Source organism: Lissotriton helveticus, chromosome 8, assembly GCF_964261635.1.
Source record: "Lissotriton helveticus chromosome 8, aLisHel1.1, whole genome shotgun sequence".
NCBI lineage: Eukaryota > Metazoa > Chordata > Amphibia > Caudata > Salamandridae > Lissotriton > Lissotriton helveticus.
In genome coordinates this window covers 846,825,945-846,831,944 of record NC_136069.1, presented here as the reverse complement: position 1 = coordinate 846,831,944, position 6,000 = coordinate 846,825,945, and positions in this window count along the sequence as shown.

Below are 6,000 nucleotides of genomic sequence, written 5' to 3'. Positions count from 1 at the left end.
AGGGATGCTTTTGTGTAGGTTAGTGGTGCTTTTCCACAATCCATCTCTTGGCGGTGCTGAGGGTTCCCAGCGCTGTTTCCCCTCTAGTTTGGCTGGGGTGTGCCATGAGGGGTTTACTCCTAAGTTATTTGAATCTTTGGTCTATATTTCGTGTTAGGAGTAAAACTACAGCATTCACATGGTTAGAATGAAAGCAGAAGGTTAGGTATCACAAGATTGGGTGCTGAAGAAGGGCACTCAGCCAGGTCGTCACTATTTACTTAGGTTATATATAGTATAAAGAGCCATACCGGACCAGTAGTAACTAACCCAACTGGATGGAGTACTCAGATATGGAATGCTATATGTATCATTTCAATGTTTGCAGATGGTATATTGATGAACTTGAGCACATTGAGCAGATCAGTAAAGTTTTAGACTTAGGGGCTTATTTACAATCCCGTTGCACCGCCTGTGCGTCACTTTTAACATGGGAAAAAGCGACGCACCGGTGGCGCAAGGGGCTAATAATTAAGCCCCTTGGTCCGTAGGTGTAAAATTGATATTCTTAGATATCTGCATATGATCTAGACCTGATGACTCTACAAGGGCGGGATCCTCGTGGGACCTACAGAATACTTTGTATTTTGCACTACCCCGGGCTTCCTGGGGTGTGGATTTTTTACAGGTGTGCTCCTATTCTTTTCAGGGCACCCCGTGTCTCTTCTCTAAGATTCTGCACCATAAATTAGACTGCTTGATGCTGGGTATCATATGGGTTGAAAGAAGCTTCTGGAAGAACAGTCATATGACCCTTTGGAACTATTGGCACCAGGTGTAGCCCCCACATGCCAATTCATGGGATGAACATACATGTGCAATTACTCTCTGACAAAGCCCACTGTGCCTACCCAGTATTGTGAACAGTACTCGTGCTTTTGAAGGCATGGTCCTGCAAGGCTCCCATATATTAGGGCTCACTGTCTTGCCACTTCATGGAAGTTTCCACAAACGTTATTTATCATGGTCAAAGGGCATGGTAGATCAGACTAGAGAACAAGGGGCGTGTACAGGCTTTGAGTGTAGGAGTATTTATTTATTGATAAGCAGGGGGAGTGACAATGGTTTGGTTAAAGGCGGTAAATAGAGGTTATTACAACATCAGAGCGCATAGGCTTTTTTTTTCATTTCAGCCGTGAGCTGTATATTTAATTCTGCTTTCATTCTTGTATGCTAGTATTTTCAAGTTTGCCATTTCCATTATAAATGCCAAGTTTCCAAGTTTCTGTATTGTTCCAGTTCCTGTAGTGTTTTAGTTAATAAAAACCATAACAGTTTATGACCATACAATAATAAAATGTATGTCCGTCCCATAAAATGAGCAACCATGATTAAATATCACATTAAAATAATTGTTAAGAAAACACATTCTATAGAGAAAGAGGAAAGGAAAAATTACAAATATTTTTATGCTGGCTCGAATACCTCAATAGGGACTCTTCTGCTCACAGCACCCGCCATGTGCGAAAGGAACCTTTTAGGCTAAAAGGCGTGAATAACAGGATTGGATAAGTGACTCCTACAAGCCGTAGGGCAACCTGAGAACTCTGCAAAAGCCACACAAAATATGTAGGTCACAAGATGTGAACTAATAAAAGAAACATGTTATTACAGTGCTGGGTATGTCCATCCTTTAAATTCTCCATGTACAAAAATGCAGTAAATAAAAGGATGGTGAATGTATGGTCTTCTGAGTTCAGAAAGGAGTGTGACATGGTGCACTAACATCTTAGTCCTTGCACATAGGCTAAATATGAACGGAAACCAAATGTCTGCCTTTTTTATTTGTTTCAGCGGATTTTAAATAGAGCCTAAAATCCCAACATGTCATCGGAATTTTCACCAGAATTGAAATTCTACATCCAGTGAACATTGCACGTAGCCAATTCCTGGGTTTTTCTCAGGCAAATTTCTCCCGATATTGCATGGAAGAATTCGAGAGTTGCAGACAAGGGCGGAAAAAGAAAAAGTATGCAAACTTACCAGTTGAAAAAAAAGTTACTGCAAATTATCCTCCATTTTGATTTGGAAAACTTAGAATCATCCTGCATAAAACTCAGCCATATATTAATGGTATTGCCGGGATTAGGGCCGGACTGGGAACTGAAACCATCCCTGGCAAACTGCTCAGCCAGCCTCCCTGAGGTGAGGGAGGGGGTGCAGCCGTGCAGTTTGCCAGGGACGGTTTTGGCAGATTTTGTTACAGGGGGCCGATATTGCCGACCTGCGGTAACAAAAGTAGCCCTCCAGGGGCCCAAAACCGGCCCCCACCCTAGCGGCCCACCGGGGAAACGCCCACTGCCCGTTACGGCCAGTCCGGCCCTGCCCGGGATCTTGTGTCAAGGCCGCTAAAGGGAACCGAATAAGGCAGGGGACCTTGAACAAAGTGTAACTACAGGCACCCCCACTCAGCCAGGATCCATGCCGCTAAAAATTATAGTTACTTTAGTACAGCATTCTGGATGAAAACCGTGAGTTACTGTTTCACCCCAGAAACAGAGAATATCTCACCTTTTTTGTGCACCTTAGTGAATGTGCACTCACACCTCCAAGGGCCGACCCCTTCTTTCTAGCCCATCACAGTTGGACCTATAGAAAGTCTCTCTGATCCAATCCAGTTGGCTGAAACATGTAGACCTATTTCAGGATGTGCGAGATCAATCATATCTCCCTGACATCTGCAGTTCATTTTTAATCCTGCCCCAGGAACCCATTCTTAAAATTCTCCTGGCTAGGATGGGGATCCTGGAGACAGTTTTAATTCACCTCTCACAACTTGTCACAATAAAATCCCACTCCGGTGTAATCAGGCGTCAAAGCACACCTAGGATACACTCAGCACCCTGGGTGGTAACCTTATGATGAAGCATGACACGAACTAGGTTGGTGGGTGAGAGTTCTTTTAAAAAAAACTAATGTTTTATTCTCACGTGATTGATTTTGGATGCAGTTTGAATTTCGCAAGCCAATCCTTATTGTTGAAGTTGATTATTTAGGGGAGAAGGACAAGCACTTTTTGATCCTCACTCTATTTGTTTAAATATATTGCTGCCAATCTGTTATAGCGCCTGGAAAAAAACTTGGAACTCAGAAAGAGGGGCAATCTGGCTTGTGTAATGCGGTAAAATCACACCACAAAGCACACAGTGAGATTTCATTTGCAATCACCAAAATACCAATTGTACGAGGAAGAAATATTCAAAACAGCTCTATAATAATATTACCTGGCCTTCTGCCCCACGTTTTACTACAAAATGCTAAATGAAATGTAACTTCCATCAGTGGGTTTCACCTCTGAAATGGCCATAGATCTGACTGTACTGCTGAATAAAAACTGAACAAAGGTCAAAATGTACTCTCCTTTGAGCAATGGACTGCTGCAAGAAAAAAAGAAGCATTACATTGTACAAGTGATAGAAAGCCAATCTAGCCCCAAATTTAAACATCATCTGGCGATGATGACATCGATGGTGCTCACAGAACAAAAGCTATTTAACACAAAGCTCATTGATAAAAGCTCTGAAACAGGTATAGTTGTAGAAAGAGCTTTATTGATGCAACCGTCAAGCAGGAAAGACAGCAACTGACTCTTCAGGAGAAAACATAACATTCTGACAATGATGTCAGGAAGACAGAGCTAGCAAAGTTCCATTAAAGGGACAGTAACTAAAGAACAGTAACCACAACACATCCCCTTTCCAATAAATGAAACAGAAAGGAAAGTGTATAAGTCTTCATAAGAATAAAAACAGGAAAAGTATAAAGCTTAGGTCATTACATAGTCATTGAATTTCTGAGGAAGGTGAGAAGCCCTCCTAGAAACAGTTCTTTGATAACAAGGAGAAGAAGTAACACTAGAATTGCAGGAAGAACTGGAACTGCTGTTGGGATAGAACTTAACAGCATCACATTTGGCCAACTTAGACATGTTCCAAGTGCAATTATTGTCTAAAGTGACAACATTCTTCCTAATGGAAACAATGGTGAAAGGACCAGTGAAGTTCGAAATTCCCTTATGACCACACTTGGATTTCTTCACCAAAACACAATCACCCACATTCCACTTTCTGAGTTTGACATGCATCTTAGTATCATAACGTTGTTTATATTTCTGCTGGTAATTTGTTAACGCTTTCCTCCTTCTCACCTCTCTTTCCACACTGTCATCACGACCCTTCTCGGGAAGCCAGGTAGGATTGAGTTTGGAACAAGCCAACCTACCCCTCAAGGCTTCAAAAGGGGATCTCTGCATGACAGCATTGAGAGTCGTGCGATGCGCCCACCACGTCTCCCTCAAAACACTGCTAAAAGAAACTTTGGATTCCAAAGCCCTCTGTGCACAACTCTTCACAACTCTGTTCATCCTCTCCGTGAGACCATTAGCTTGTGGAGAGTAAAGAGCTGTCTTCTGATGGATGATGCCAAGGTCTTTCAAGAAATCATCCATCTCCCTGGAGGTGAACTGCACCCCATTGTCAGTGAGCAGGAATTTAGGAACACCCTCTGACCCAAATACCTCCTTCAAAAACTCAATCACTGCTCTAGAATTGACAGCACTCATGCATTTAGAAACAACCCATTTAGAAGTAAAATCCACTAACAATACAACAAATCTTTCATGCGCAGGCATAAGTTCAAACGGACCCGCAATGTCCAGGCCCAATTTAGTCCACACAGCAACAGGAACTTCAATCGGTGACAAAGGAGATTGACTAGTTGTGCGTGATTTGTCATTGACAGCACACAAATGACAATCCTTGACCACAGCCTCCACCATGCTATCCATACCGGGCCACCAGTACCTTTCCCTAGTACGAGCTTTCGTGAGATTCCTACCCAAATGCCCTTCATGAGCTATGTTAATGATTCTCTCTCTCAAAATACCTGGAGGTACCACTCTGTCACCCCTCATCAAGTTGTCCTGAATGAAAGTTAAATCATCCTTTACTGACCAAAAAGGCTTCAAAACACCCTCAAGGGCATCATAATTAGGCCAACCATCTCTAATCACACTCTTAAGTAGTTGAAAACTAACGTCATCAGCCACGCTCCGTGACCACTCCTCCTTGGAAATACTAGACTCCAAAACCCAATTCACACAAACACCTTCAGTGACACAATCCCTTTCAATAGGAAGACGAGAAAGACAATCAGCAGGTTTATTGTTCGATCCAGGAATGTACTGTACTTTAAAGTTGAATTCTTGCAATCCCTCACTCCATCTTTTCAACCTAGGCGTCATATGATCACTTTGATGACATGAAAAGATTTGTACCAAAGGACGATGATCAGATTTCACTACAAAAGGAATTCCCCACAAATAAAATTTAAAGTGGAGCACTGACCAAAACACCGCTAACGCTTCTCTCTCGATACAAGAATAATTAAGCTCAGCCTCTCTTAAGGCCCTTGAAGCGAAAGCTACGACAACCTCTTCACCATTCACCACTTGTGAAAGCACAGCACCCAAACCCTTAAGACTGGCGTCAGTTGTGAGAATAGTTTTGAGATTCGAGTCAAAATGACCCAAAGTAGGCATTTTACCAATCTCTTTCTTTACCAACTCAAACGCCCTCTCACAATCAGCAGACCAAGAAAAATGCACACCTTTCTTTAAAAGAGATCTAATAGGTTCGACAAGACTGGCAAAACCTTTGACAAACTTCGAATAAAATTCTGCCATTCCTAAAAATGACTTGACCTGATCTTTGTCCACAGGAGTCGGTGCTCCAACAATGCTCTCAGCTAACTCCAGTTTAGGCTGAATCCCATTCCCAGAAATGACATGTCCCAAATATGTAACCGACTTTAAACCAATGCGACACTTTTCCTTTTTTACAGTAAGTCCACTCTCTCCTAACTTGCTCAAAACCGACCTTAATACTTTGTCATGTTCACCCTCATCCACTCCATACAGCAAAATATCGTCCTGAAAGAACATGACATTTGAAAGACAACCTA